The 15,443-nt window shown below is 42.2% G+C and overlaps 1 long non-coding RNA gene across 10 annotated transcripts in view; it reads right to left on the bottom strand.

The window, feature by feature from the left end:
* Positions 1 to 14,248: 14,248 nt before the first annotated feature.
* Positions 14,249 to 15,443, bottom strand: part of LOC137312936 (uncharacterized) — a 142,194-nt gene continuing 140,999 nt past the window's right edge. For 9 of the 10 annotated variants that reach the window (XR_010960928.1, XR_010960938.1, XR_010960926.1 and 6 more), the window contains one exon: positions 14,249 to 15,392. This is a non-coding gene — a long non-coding RNA (uncharacterized lncRNA). The remainder of the gene's footprint in view (positions 15,393 to 15,443) is intronic. The other variant, XR_010960931.1, reaches the window with a different exon arrangement.

Genomic DNA, 15,443 nt, shown 5'->3' with positions numbered 1-15,443 from the left:
CAACTTCCTGGCACCACGGGTAGCTCTGCTGCACAGGCTGGGAGGAAAAAGAGTGGCAGAGCTATAGTGATAGGGGACTCAATTGTAAGGGGAATAGACAGGCGTTTCTGCGGCCGCAACCGAGACTCCAGGATGGTGTGTTGCCTCCCTGGTGCAAGGATCAAGGATGTCTCGGAGCGGCTACAGAACATTTTGGAGGGGGAGGGCGAACAGCCAGCTGTCGTGGTGCACATAGGCACCAACGATATAGGTAAAAAAGGGGATGAGGTCCTAAAAGCAGAATATAGGGAGTTAGGAGGTAAATTAAAAAATAGGACCTCAAAGGTAGTAATCTCAGGATTGCTGCCAGTGCCACGTGCTAGTCAGAGTAGAAATAGGAGGATATTTCAAATGAATACGTGGCTAGAGGAATGGTGCAAGGGGGAGGGATTCAAATTCCTGGGACACTGGAAACGGTTCTGGGGGAGGTGGGACCAGTACAAACCGGACGGTCTGCACCTGGGCAGGGCCGGGACCGCTGTCCTAGGAGGAGTGTTTGCTAGTGCTGTTGGGGAGGGTTTAAACTAAAGTGGCAGGGGGTTGGGAACAGGAAGGGACAGAAGGTATGGAGTAATAGGTAAAGTGTTAAAAAAGGAAAAAGCAGGAACTAAGCGTCACAAAACAGATTTGAAAGTTCTTTATCTGAATGCACGTAGCATTCGTAATAAAATGGACGAGTTAACGGCACAAATAACTACGTATGGGTATGATCTTGTGGCCATTACAGAAACATGGCTGCAGGATGACAACGATTGGGAATTAAATATGCCAGGGTATTTAACAATCAGGAAGGACAGGCAGGAAGGAAGGGGAGGTGGGGTGGCTATGTTAATAAAGGAAGGAATCACTGTAATACAGAGAAATGATATTGGGACAAAGCATCAAGATAATGAAACAGTTTGGGTGGAGATAAGGAATAATAAGGGAAAAAAAACATTAGTGGGCGTAGTATATAGGCCTCCTAATAGTTGCAACTCTGCTGGAAGAAGTATTAATCAGGAGATAGTCGGGGCATGTAATAAGGGAACAGCCATAATTATGGGGGATTTTAATTATCATATTAACTGGACAAATCAAATTGGGCAGAGCAGCCTTGAGGACGAGTTCATTGAGTGCATCAGGGATGGATTTCTTGAGCAGTATGTAACTGATCCTACAAGGGGGCAGGCAACCTTGGACCTGGTCCTGTGTAATGAGTCAGGATTAATTAATAATGTCCTAGTTAAGGATCCCCTTGGAACGAGCGACCACAACATGGTTGAATTCCATATCCAATTAGATGGTGAGAAGGTTGATTCTCAAACAAGCGTACTGAGCTTGAATAAAGGAGACTATGATGGTATGAGAGCGGAATTGATTAAAGTGGACTGGGAAAATAGATTAAAGGGTAAGACGGTACACGAGCAGTGGTGTTCATTTAGGGAGTTATTTTACAACTTTCAAAATAAATATATTCCACTGTGGAAAAAAGGGTGTAAAAAAAATGACAGCCACCCGTGGCTCAGTCAAGAAATCAAGGATAGTATCCGACTAAAAACAAGGACATATAAGGTAGCCAAACTTAGTGGGAGGATAGAAGATTGGGAATTCTTCAAAAGACAGCAAAAAGTAACTAAAGGATTGATTAAGAAAGGGAAGTTAGATTATGAAAAGAAATTAGCAAAAAATATAAAAACAGATAGCAAGAGTTTCTATAGTTATATAAAAAGAAAAAGGGTGGCTAAGGCAAACATAGGTCCCTTAGAGGATGAGACCGGGAAATTAATGGTGGGAAACATGGAGATGGCAAAAATGCTGAACAAATATTTTGTTTCAGTCTTTACAGTAGAGGACACTAAGAATATCCCAACACTGGACAAACAGGGGACTCTCGGGGGGGAGGAGCTAAATACGATTAAAATCACTCAAGAGATGGTACTCAGTAAAATAATGGGACTCAAGGCGGATAAATCCACTGGACCTGATGGCTTCCATCCTAGGGTCTTGAGGGAAGTGGCAGTAGGGATTGTGGATGCTTTGGTGATAGTTTTCCAAAATTCCCTGGACTCAGGAGAGGTCCCGGCAGATTGGAAAACTGCTAATGTAACACCGTTATTTAAAAAGGGTAGTAGGCAGAAGGCTGGAAATTATAGACCAGTTAGCTTAACATCTGTGGTGGGTAAAATTTTGGAGTCTATTATTAAGGAGACAGTAACGGAACATTTAGATAAGCATAATTTAATAGGACAAAGTCAGCATGGCTTTATGAAGGGGAAGTCATGTCTGACAAATTTGCTTGAGTTCTTCGACGATATAACGTATAGGGTGGATAAAGGGGAACCAGTGGACGTAGTGTATTTAGACTTCCAGAAGGCATTCGACAAGGTGCCACATAAAAGATTATTACTTAAGATAAAAAATCACGGGATTGGGGGTAATATTCTGGCATGGGTGGAGGATTGGTTATCAAACAGGAAGCAGAGAGTTGGGATAAATGGTTCATTTTCGGACTGGCAACCAGTAACCAGTGGTGTTCCACAGTGGTCGGTGCTGGGTCCCCAACTCTTTACAATCTATATTAACGATTTGGAGGAGGGGACCGAGTGCAACATATCAAAATTTGCAGATGATACAAAGATGGGAGGGAAAGTAGAGAGTGAGGAGGACATAAAAAACCTGCAAGGGGATATAGACAGGCTGGGTGAGTGGGCGGAGATTTGGCAGATGCAATATAATATTGGAAAATGTGAGGTTATGCACTTTGGCAGGAAAAATCAGAGAGCAAGTTATTTTCTTAATGGCGAGAGACTGGAAAGTACTGCAGTACAAAGGGATCTGGGGGTCCTAGTGCAAGAAAATCAAAAAGTTGGTATGCAGGTGCAGCAGGTGATCAAGAAAGCCAACGGAATGTTGGCTTTTATTGCTAGGGGGATAGAATATAAAAACAAGGAGGTATTGCTGCAGTTATATAAGGTATTGGTGAGACCGCACCTGGAATACTGCGTACAGTTTTGTTCTCCATACTTAAGAAAAGACATACTTGCTCTCGAGGCAGTACAAAGAAGGTTCACTCGGTTAATCCCGGGGATGAGGGGGCGGACATATGAGGAGAGGTTGAGTAGATTGGGACTCTACTCATTGGAGTTCAGAAGAATGAGAGGCGATCTTATTGAAACATATAAGATTGTGAAGGGTCTTGATCGGGTGGATTCGGTAAGGATGTTCCCAAAGATGGGTGAAACTAGAACTAGGGGGCATGATCTTAGAATAAGGGGCTGCTCTTTCAAAACTGAGATGAGGAGAAACTTCTTCACTCAGAGGGTGGTAGGTCTGTGGAATTTGCTGCCCCAGGAAGCTGTGGAAGCTACATCATTAGATAAATTTAAAACAGAAATAGACAGTTTCCTAGAAGTAAAGGGAATTAGGGGTTATGGGGAGCGGGCAGGAAATTGGACATGAAGCTGAGTTCGGATCGGTCAATGCCCTGTGGGTGGCGGAGAGGTCCCAGGGGCTATGTGGCCGGGTCGTGCTCCGACTTCTTGTGTTCTTTAGATTTGTGGTTGGGATCAGATCAGCCATGATCTTATTGAATGGCGGAGCAGGCTCGAGGGGCCGATTGGCCTGCTCCTGCTCCAATTTCTTATGTTCTTATGTTCTTATGTTCATCGGATTTGGGCGTCGCTGGCGAGGCCGGCATTTATTGCCCATCCCTAATTGCCCTTGAGAAGGTGCTGCTGATCTAATGTGTTTGATCAATTGACTGTAACTAATGGAAATTATCAGGAGTATAACCATGTCACTGGAGACTTATCCCCTGTATAAATCAGGGCTTTTTGGAACGGACCAGCTCAGAGTGCCTACTGGAGCGAAGGTTTCCAGGCCAACATAAGTCAGTGCTTCTCGCAGAAATGCATTATCCAGTAATATATCAGGTACAGGACATTTACTATCCTGTTCTTGCAGCCGTTGGTGTTCCAGGTCAGCCGTTGTTGGTGTTAACTCTGCTGCTATACTTGGCAAATTATTTTTTCTCCCTGCATGTTTTACACAGTGGCCTGTTCTGCTCCACTGGCTGAATGATGGAATGTCTCAAGTCTCTGCTCTTTCTATCCTGTAGCAAATGCATTATAGCTGTAATTAAGTTTTTATGTCCAACCCTGGCCTTGCTTGCGGGATTATTCTCTGTACTTACTCTATGTTGAGTAATGGAATGTCCTTAAATTCTAAACGTTCTCAATTGTCAAGTTACATTATATCCGTGATTATATTTTTATATCCAGCCCCGGCATTGTTATTGGATTGTTCTCAGTACTTCATATATTGTCGAATGATGGTATGTCCTTAACACTGATATGTTCGATCATATAACAATTACCTGATATCTTTAAAGACCATTTTTATGTCCTTGGATTATCACTGGATTAGTCTATGTACTGAATGTATTGTTGGATAAAGGGATGCCCTTAGCTTCTAACCGTTCGGTCTTGTAGAAGTTACATATTGTGTATCGAAACCTAATATTGTTACTGGATTATTCTCTGTACTGAATGTACTAGAACCAGGTGTCTTTGTTATGAGCTGATATCAGACCACCAGGAGCTGTTATCCGTTTCATGACGGGTAACTACCCTGTCCTGGAATATGTTTTCATCAATCTGTTTTCGGTGATTGATAATGAGACAGCCCAGGGTCTCAGTGTTACAAGGAGGCAGCGCAAAGTCCTCCTGCCCCTAAAACATGCTTCGGTTTAACTAGCATTTCAATGTATTTAGAATCACTGTTATGTAATATTATTTCATCATGTGTGTATCTGATGCCACTTTAGATGTCTGGCAACTGAACTGAGTTTGCTTCTGATTCTTTCACCTCTCCTTCTCTGCTGCACTGTGGATGAATTTACTGACAGTCATTGTAAAATGCAATGTTTGTAGATATGTTGTGCCAGTTTGCATTGTAAGAATCAGGAGGCCATTTATCTGTGGATTATTAGTATCACGTTACCGTTTTGTTAATTGAACAATCGCGCCATCTATCGCTTTTCTTCATAATTGCAGGAGATGGAATCTCAATTATTTTGAGTCCTGTCTGGAAGAGGTGTTCGATTTTGCTTATTCTATGATTTGCAGATGAATTAAACTGTTAGGTGAAATAAGCAGACGTTCCTGAAAGTATCAGCAGATCAGGCAGTATCTGTCGAGAAAGAGACCCTTCGGGTTGATGATCGTTCCTCGGAACGGGAAGTTTAAAATGGAACAGTTTTTAAGCAAGTACAGAGCCCGACAAAGTGGGGATGAAGGCGGGTGGGGGTTGGGTGGGTTGGGGTGGGGGGGAAGAACAAAGGGGAAGATCTGTGATAGGGTGGAAGGTGGGAGTGATTAAATGTCAAAATGATGCAAGATAAGTAGGGTGGCAATGGGACAAATAAATAAATAAATAAAAGATTGGTCTATGGGAACTGTAAATGGCAAAAGCAGAACCATTACCAGCACCTACAGTCCGAAAAAATGAGAGCAGTGTTTATGATCTGAAGTAATTGAAATCACTGTTGAGTCCGGAAGGTTGTAAAATAACTAATGGAAAGATGAGCTGCTGTTAATCGAGCTTCCGCTGAGTTTCGTTGGAACAGTGTAAGGGTCCGAGGGCACAGGGGACAGAGTGTCAGTGGGATAGAGAATTAAAATGTCAAGCGACCAGAAGGTGACGGTCAGGCAAAGCGGTTACCCAATCTGTGTGTAGTCTCCCCAATGTCGAGGTGCGAAGACTTGGCAGTGTATGTAGACACAGTGAACTGTGCCTTGGCAGCTTTAGCATTTAATAAACTGACACAGAGAATAGGATCGGTGGAACACGTGGATGATGAAATGAATGCTGGTGTACGATGATAGGATTTAATCGGGAATTAAAATGCACTTGAGAAAGAGATGAGATTGAATGCTAGAGAGGGTGACTGAGAGAGAAGGCGATAGGCTGTGGTGTGAATAATTCATCAGAATGAACTGCTGAAACTTCCAGTACAATTAATCATGGAAAATGTGACTTGAAGGTATTTTTACGATGTGGTCAGATTGAGTGAATTTTTATTGAGGGATTCGCTGCTCTTTTATATCCCCGTCAGGTCCTCAATCTGTTTTGTGAATTCTCCTTGTTTCCCAACTTAAATCTAAACAAAATTAAACCTTACTTAAATAGTAGAATCAGTAATTTCTCGATCATAATAAATTATTTGAATATTCTATCTTTAAAGCTCGGCTGAATTCAATAAAGAACGAGGCTGGTTTAACTGAAATTTTCAGTTTAATTTTTATTGAATGTACAAAGTAAATTTGATGATGAAATTTAATCCCCTGACATCAATAATCACAGAAAAGAACTGTTGAATTTATGAGTTATATTGTGTTAGTGGGACATATAGATTAGATTTCCTCTAACACTCTGCTCCAGTCTCTTTCCCTGTGAATCCCAGCCTCTCCTCCCACTGCATTGAATCATCTTTCTCCTCATTGATTGCTTCAGTTGATCCGCTTTCTCAAACTATCTGCTCCGGACTCCCCTTCAGCTCCTCATGTCCATTTCCTTATCTCCCTCCCAATGTCACTCACTGGCTCCGTCTCCACCTGATTTTCCCGTTTAGTGCCAGCCCCTGTCGACTCTCTTAACACTGGGCAACAAAACAACAGCATCTCCCCCTGTCCCCTCGCATTCCCGACCCTTCGCTCACTTTCCCCGTTCGTCAGGAGCCCAAATCCGGCTTTAATCCGCTGGATTCGAGCTCGGAAGCGCCCCGTCTCCTTTCCAAACCGGAACTGCGCCCTCACTCAGCCATTCCAATGGATCAGATGTTCATTTTACTCACTTACTTTATCGATCTCCCAATTCATTATTGATCATTGTGTTAAAAAAAAAAACAATTCTCTGCCCGAAAGCGCTGCCCAGGTCTATGAATCACTTTCCATTGTTAGATGCAGCAACAAAGCTGGAAATTTCACCGCAGATCCTCTCAATCTGTTGCTTTGGCTCCAGGTCTGATCAGTAATTTCTCTGCTTCCTTTTCTCTCTCTTGTAGTTACCTTGGTGGCGATTGTGATCCTGTCCCGAGGAAAGTGCGGTCTCTCCAAATGTATCAGTCGCTACCTGGTGGGAATGGCAGTGGCCGATCTCCTGGTCGTTATCACTGATCCGATATTGAGATGGATTGGTCAGATTTATCTCCCATGGTCATTCCTGGACATTACTCCCGTGTGTAGTTTTTTCATCTTCTTGAGTGATGCAACCGCTGTGGTTTCAGTTTGGCTCACAGTCGCTTTCACCTTTGATCGATTTGTGGCCATTTGTTGCGAGGAGCTGAAAACTAAATATTACACCGAGAAAACAGCGGCTGTGGTTCTGGGAACACTGAGTGTGCTGGGCTGTTTGGAAAGTCTCCCCTGGTACTTTACACTTAAACCTGACTATATGATTGATAATGTTGCCTGGTTTTGTGTGATAACAGGAAGCTTCCGTACATCCCCCGCATGGTCCGCATTTGACTTGTTTCACCTCATTTTAACCCCTTGTGTCCCGTTCTGTCTGATTTTGCTGCTCAATGTTCTGACGGTCAGACGTATTTTAGTGGCCAGTCGAGCCCGCAGTGGACTCCGGGGCCACAGCAATGGAGAGAATGACAAGGATGCAGAGATGGAGAACCGAAATAAATCCATCATTGTACTCTTCAGCGTATCGGGCAGTTTTATATTGTTATGGGTAACACAGGTTATAGTTTACATTTTTGCGCGAATTATAAACATTCAGTCTTATAACTCTGCCACTGACCCTGTTTATATCGCAGAACACACAGCAAAGATGCTGCAGCTTTTCAGTTCCTGCACAAACACGTGCATTTATGTCCTGACTCAAACTAAATTCAGAGAGGAGCTGAAGAACGCGGTGAAATACCCATTCCATCTAATTGTCAAATTAGTGAGATCAGAGAAGGAGCTGATGGGTTTCAAGCATTGGAACCAATTCCGATTTTATAATCCACCCCCAACACTTCTCAGGGGACGAAAAGTGCATTTTATATCAGCAGCACAGAGCCATGACATGATCTTAAATCGGATTCTGAGATTATATTTCATTGACAATCTGATTTATTGAGGCGGGGCTTGCTTTACAGACAACACTTGAATGGTTGGTCAAAATGGCCGGACTAAAGATCTCAGCTGGACTTCAACTAAATGGCTGCCCCGCAAAATGGGCAAACCTGGCAATCAAAATAGCTCCCTTCGGCCTGATCAGAATGGGTGCAGTCCACATAAATGGAGAGAGAGAGACAGACAGACAGACAGGCAGAAGAAAAGACAGGTATAGAGAGAGACGGACGCACAGACCAAGGGAGAGAGAGGTCGAGATTGATGGTCAGACAGAGGGAGAGAGAGAGAGAAAGAGACAGCGAGAGAGACACAGGCAGAGGGCGAGATGGAGAGAGACAGAAAGATAGTTGGAGATAGAGATCAAGACAAAGAGAGACCACATCAATGAAGTCCCTCCTCCCTTATTCCATTTTAGTAAATATCCTCTGCACCATCTCCAGGGCTTTGACATCCTTCCTGGAGTGTCGGGCCCAGAATTAGACGCAATACTCCAGCTGACACGTCATCACTGATTTACAACGGTTTAGCTTAAATTCCTTGCTTTTATGCATTATGACTCCATTTGTCAAGCCAATGAACCGGTATGCTTTTTGTGACACTTATCAATCTGTCCTGCCACGTTCAAAGATTTGTGCACTTAAACCCGCAGTCCTTTCTGTTCCTGCATACCATTTAAAATTGTACCATTTAGTTTATGTTGCACCTCCTCACCCTTTCATCCAATCTGCATCACTTCACAATTCCCTGCGTTAAATTTCTCTGCCATGTGCCTGCCCATTACACCAGTCTGTCTATGTCTTGCTGAAATCTGCTACTATACTGTAACTACATTGTTTGGAACTATCCCTGTAAGATATTCAATGCTGCTTCCGGAGAGCGAGTGTGTGTCTGGTGTGTGTGCGTATGTGTGTGTTTGTGTTTGTGTGTTTGTGTGTGAGAGAGAGATAGAATATAGAAAGAGAGGGAGGTGTGGAAAGGATGAGGCACAGTTGCACAGGAAGATAAACATACTAATGAAGGCAAACAGAAATGGAGATTGAGAGAATGGCAGACTCAAACTCAGAAACAGATATAGAGTTCAGGACAGAAAGAGATCAGGGGAGAGAAAGATAGAAAGGAAACGGTAGGAAAGGGGAAATATGAGGAGGAGAAAAGAAAAGATAAAGAAAAAAACACATGAGAGGCGATTGGAAAGACATGAAGACGGATAGAGATATAGTCGGAGAAATAAACAGAGATAGTCAAACAAAAGACAGAAAGGGAAAAGAAAGTAGGAAAGAGACAGGGAGAAGGCAAGAAATGGGCCAAAGGAAAGAAGTGATAAGGACAGGGACAAAAATAAAAATCGGAACTAGGACACGGATAGAGAATACAAGGACAAAAAAAAGTAATGATAAAAAAACAACGACAAAAATGAAGACAGGTTCACATAAAGGGGTGGGAGTGTGTGTGAGGGAGATATATAGAAATAAAGAGGGGCAGAGACACGGTTGGGCAGAGATGGAGATAAATAAATAGAGAGTTATTCAGACAGAAGGGAAAAATAAAGGGAGAAAGAAAGCAGGTAAATATATATATGTAGAAAGAGAGAGAGAGAATGCAAACATGGATGGAACGAGAGAGAGAGACACTGATAAAGAATTATAAAGTGATAGCAGCAGGGTGGTTAATAGACAGAAGAAGTCAAACCAAATCAATTAAAGACTGAGGGATAGACAGAGTACGAGAGTTTCAGACATAATAAGACGGTAAGAGGAAGAGAAAAAGAGGAATTGAAAACAAGAAGAATAGAAAACAGGAGAGAGGAGGAGAAATACAGAGATTAAAGCCGAGATAGAAAGAAATGGAAGAAAATACAGAAACAAATGCAAAGGAAAGAGTGAGAAACAAACAGATTGAAACAAAGACATGCGAAAATGGGAGCGGGAAGAAACAAATAGAGAGAAAGAAACAGTCAAAGTAGATACACAGAGAGAAATAAAGAGTGAGATAGACAGGGGCAAACAAAAAGGGACAGGAGGAAGCGGAGACAGAGGTGAAAGAGTAAATGACAGATGAAGTCAGAGAGAGAGAGACAAAGAGCGAGAGGGACAGGGAGGCGGTCGTAAAAAAAAGACATAGGAGGCAGAGAGAGAAGACAGACAGCGTCGTACAGACACAGAGAGAGGCAAATAGCAAAAAAAAAAAGCCAAGAGCATAGATAGGAAAAGATAGAGAAAAAAACAGCGGCAGAGAATTAGAAATTAAAGTAGAAATAACAAGATAGGAAAACACACAGAAAATAAATGGAGATGAACGATATGCACAGAAAACAGACACAATGAAAGACAGACCAGTATATGAAATACAGGAGGTTCGAGTCAGGAGTGAGAATAAAACATAGAAAGCATTAAATATACAAACAAACTGTGTAATCAGCCTGGAGTGTGAGTGCTGACTCGCAGGACAGCAGCAGATGAAGCCAGTGAGACAATTAATGTTTCCTTTTTTCTGGGTTAAACTCTTTTCGATTTAATTTTGACAGTTCTAAAGATGATGCCTGGAGGCTGCACAATAACGTCACTCAGCCTTGTGTAACTTACCCGGCCCATTATTTATTGCGGGAGTTTCCCAGATGCGCTGTGCAGTAAAAAAAAAATCATCTGTTAAACGAAATCCTGATACTAAATCGGCTTCAGCATGTCTGGAGGAAAGGGTCTCTTAAAAGGTGGACGGGCTTTTAAAAGGATTGTTAATGGCCCATTGTAAAATACACACAGCAAAGGATAACAACAAGAAGAACAATCCCAGGAGGGTTGGAGGTAGTTTGAACACCTGCCGACTGAACTTGGTTACATTGTGGACCCTCAGAGAAAACAAGTGAAGTGCCAATCAATCGTGGCTCTATTAGTACGAACCTATTGTTGACAAATCACCGCCCCAGTGGTTTGAATCTGTGTTAAAAAGGTCTTTAAAAGCTGACCAGAAAGTGAGTGCGGAGAGGCACAGATCCACCAAGACTGCCCCGACTTCACCTTTCGCTTCCTGCCCGCACCACCACAGTTGTACTATTCATGACTGTTCGCTACCACACAGCTTGGTGCCTCAATGCAGGTTCACAGATTGTCTGTGAAGCAGATGACCTGGCGACAAGAGAAAGACATGCGACTCTACAACGGTATCCCTCAAAATACCCAGAATCTTCCCGGCAAGCTTGAGCCAACCATCAGGATATAACTTTCGTCCTGGGATTAATCTAAGATCGACATTTGATTTCCAAACGGTTATGCATTTTGGGAATTCAGAATGTATCGTTTTATTTTTGTTGAAGCGATTCTCAATCAGGCATAAACCCCATGCAACATGTTGTTAACATTCGAATATCAATTTTCCCAATGTATTAATAATAAATTATTGTTTTTTTTGAAAGCCTTTGTTTGTGCCTGAAGCTCTTTCGGGGAAAAAGCCCATTAAATTCAAAATAAAAATAAACCACGTGGAGATAAAAAATCATTGCCCCAAATTAAAGTGTAAAATCACATTGCAGCTTTTTGCTCCTCCCTAGTTTTGGTGGAGAATGCGGTCATCCTAATTTTTCACATCATAATGTTTTTGATTCTTAACTAGAAATCTTAATTTTGATATCCTGAGATATCTTATTTTGTAATTAAGGATCAGGAGATGTAGAATACAATTTTCAGGCATTCTGTGATTTTTAGAAAAGCAATCGAACTGATTTGACTTCAAGTGGCAGCTAAGACACTGCTAATTGAAGCTGAAATTAAAGCTTTAATGTACAGATATGGCGACTTTAAAGAGGAATTTGAGACTTGGAAAGACTCTTCCCACAAATTGACAACAGAAGCGAAACATGGGCCCAACTCCAACGTAGAAAATGTTGAGGTTCCAGCAGAAATTTTGACTAACAAAAAAAAGGCTCTGGTCGAATGAATTGCTAAATCGGTAGCGCTTTGAGATTTTATGAAGCGGTTATTAATATACCAGACAATAGACCACGAATCGTTACCAGATGAAAAGGAGAAATTGGAAAAGGGAAATTGCTGGTTTAACAGTAGAAGTGTTTTCTCCCCTACCATAGCAACACCTGCTGATCAGAGTAATAATGAATCTTTAACGTTCATTGTATTAAGAGTATTGGGACCTGTCTAGGAGAGAAAGACAAATCAAGAACATATTAGGTTCCAAATGAAAAGTTATATGAATCCAGGACAAAGGGCGAGAAACATTTGTCCGAGTGCTGCAAGTTGAATAATTAAATACAATAGTTCGAAATACGGTTATACTCTGAATCATTTATGGGGCAAACAGTCCGTATTTCAGAAGCAGAGAATAGTGACTCAGAGGAAAAAAGCGTTTGTTCTTCTGGAAGCTCCAGTGATAGATCTCTGCCCATATCTTCTTCTCGTTTCCGGGATCAGAAAATAAATGAGCGCACAGAATCAGTTGTGGTAATCCATGGGGTTAAGCATAGGAAGAGTGTAAGCACATTAACAGTAATGAATAACATAATGGCACTAATGAGTGACAAGTCCCAGAGGACCAGGAGGTTGCCATCCCCGGGACTTAAAGGAAGTAATTGAGAATATTGCAGATGCCTTAAATATAATCTTGCAAAGTTCTCTCGATTCAGGAACCGTTTCTTCAGATTGGAAAATTGCACATTGCACTCCGCTGTTTAAGAAAGGTGAGCGAGGGAAACCTGGGAATGATAGACCAGTTAGCCTAACATCTGTTGTCAGGAAATGACTAGATACTCTAATTAAGGATGGAGCTACTAAATATCTTTAAAATTTCCAGCTGATCCGAGAGAGACAGCAGAGATTTGTAAAGGATAGGTCATGCCTGACGAACCTGATTGAATTTTTGAAAATGTGACTAAAGTGTTGAACAGGGGAATGTCGATGGATGGTGTTTATATAGTCTTCGAGAAGGCATTCGATAAAGTCCCTCATAAGAGATTGTTGGCTAAAGTTAAAGCCCATGGAATTGAGGGCAAATTATTGACCTTGTTCGGGAATTGGCTGAGCGGCAGGAGACAGCGAGTAGGGATAACGGATAGTTTATCAAACTGGCAGGATGTGAGGAGTGGTTTCCCGCGGGGACCTTTGTTGGGACCTCAACTGCTCACTGTATTTATTAACGAATTAGATGACGGGATAGAGAGCCACATATCCAAGTTTGCTGATGACACAAAGCATTGTAAGCAACGTAAATGGAAGTATCAAGTAATAAAGATATTAGTAGATTAAATGAATGTGCAAAACTGTTGCAAATTGGTTTCAATGTAAGCAAACGTCAGGTCATCCACTTTGGAACAAAACAGGATAGATCAGAATATTTTATAAATGATAAAAAGCTCGAAACAGTGGAGGTCCAAATATACTTCGGGATCCATGTACATCGATCATTAAAATGTCATGGTCAGGTACAGAAAATAATCGATTAGGCGAATGAAATGCTGGCCTTTATATCAAGAGGACCAGAATACAAGGGGGTAGAAGTTATACTGCAGCTATACAAAGGCTTGGTTAGACCACACCTGGAGTTCTGTCTTCAGTCCTGGACACTGCACCTTAGGATGGATATATTGACGTTGGAGGAAGTGCAGTGTAGATTTAAAAAATGATAGCTGGACTACAAGGGTTAAATTTCGAGGAGAGATTACACAAACTGGAGTTGTATTCCCTGGAATTTAAAAGATTAAGTGGTGATTTGATCGTAGATTTCAAGACATCATGGGGAACTGATAGGTTAGATAGAGAGAACCTATTTCTGATGGTTGTTGAGTCTGGGAATAGGGGACGTCGCCTAAAAATAGAGAAAGAACTTTCAGGAGTGAAGTTCAGAAGCATTTCTACTCGCAAAGGGTGATAGAAGTTTGGAACTCTCTTCCACAAACTGCAGTTGATGCGAGCTCTGTTGTTCATTTTAAATCTGAGATTGGTAGATTTTTGTTAACCAAAGGTATTAAGGGATATTGGGCTAAGGGGGCTATTTGGATTTAGGTCACAGATCAGCCACGATCTCATTGAATGGCCATGATGTGGAGATGCCTGTGATGGACTGGGGTTGACAATTGTAAACAATTTTACAACACCAAGTTATAGTCCAACAATTTTATTTGAAATTCACAAACTTTCCGAGGCTTCCTCCTTCCTCAGGTGAATGTTGTGGAAATGAAATCCTCGAACCCTTCGCATTTATAAATCACAGAACAATACCTGGTGATTACAGACAGTCTTTCCAACTGCCCGTTGCCAAGGCAATCACAGTGTGCAGACAGAGAGGTGTTACCTACAAGGCCACCGAATATACAAACAACCAAAAAAAAACAGAGAGAGAGAGAGGCAGAAACATAGAGACATCCGGAAGGAAGAGAAAGACAGCAAATGCCCCGTTACATTAAAAACAGATAACATTTGTTCGCTGGTGGGGATACGTGTACCGTGACATGAACCCAAGATCCCGGTTGAGGCCGTCCTCATGGGTGCGTAATTGGCTATCAATTTCTGCTCGGCGATTTTGCGTTGTCGTGTGTCTCGAAGGCCGCCTTGGAGTATGCTTACCCGAAGGTCGGTGGCTGAATGTCCTTGACTGCTGAAGTGTTCCCCGACTTTGAATGGCGGAAGAGGCTCGAAGGTCTAATTGGCCCACTTCTGTCAATATGTTTCTATTGGCACTTTAACCATCTACACCACGCAGCGAAATGACGCTCTCACAATCTCGTTGAGCTGCAGTCTGTGATTCTCCACCTGTTGTTTCTGAAGGAATGAATTCGTCAGTTTGTGTTTCTTTGTTCGTGAGCGGGAGAATTTTCGAAATGTTTTGAAGATTTCCCAGTAAATCATTCACACAAACTTCTCCCCAACTTTGTACGAGTGCATTAATGTGAGGATCACATACATCGTTCCCCAAACTCGTCCGCTAAAGTTTTAAAGTCGACTGTGTTTATTGTGAGGCGGTTCGATTTATCCAGACACACATCTAGTATAAAGGTAACGGTGACCCCGACGTGATTTTAACGTGCAGCCTCCAGATCTGAATGTGCTACCTTATTGCCTCGAGGTCGTTGATGGTCAGTTCGCCCTTCCTGGCGATGGAGATATTTGAGGCACCGTTTCATAAATACTAGCTTTGTGTTATATAAAGTCTTTCAAATCTCCACCAGCTCCTGCAGGGTGTGATCCAGCCTTGGGAAGTAGAATTCCTTCTCAGCGCCCATATCGTACTCGTTTCAGCCGCCTTCTGTCGTTAATAGGAGTAAAAGAATGCAATGGAAAAAATAACGAGACGAAA

The sequence above is a fragment of the Heptranchias perlo genome, unplaced genomic scaffold (assembly GCF_035084215.1).
Source record: "Heptranchias perlo isolate sHepPer1 unplaced genomic scaffold, sHepPer1.hap1 HAP1_SCAFFOLD_44, whole genome shotgun sequence".
In the NCBI taxonomy this organism is placed as follows: domain Eukaryota; kingdom Metazoa; phylum Chordata; class Chondrichthyes; order Hexanchiformes; family Hexanchidae; genus Heptranchias; species Heptranchias perlo.
Note: the sequence above shows the minus strand (reverse complement) of the source record. Positions and strands in the feature narration are given on the sequence as shown.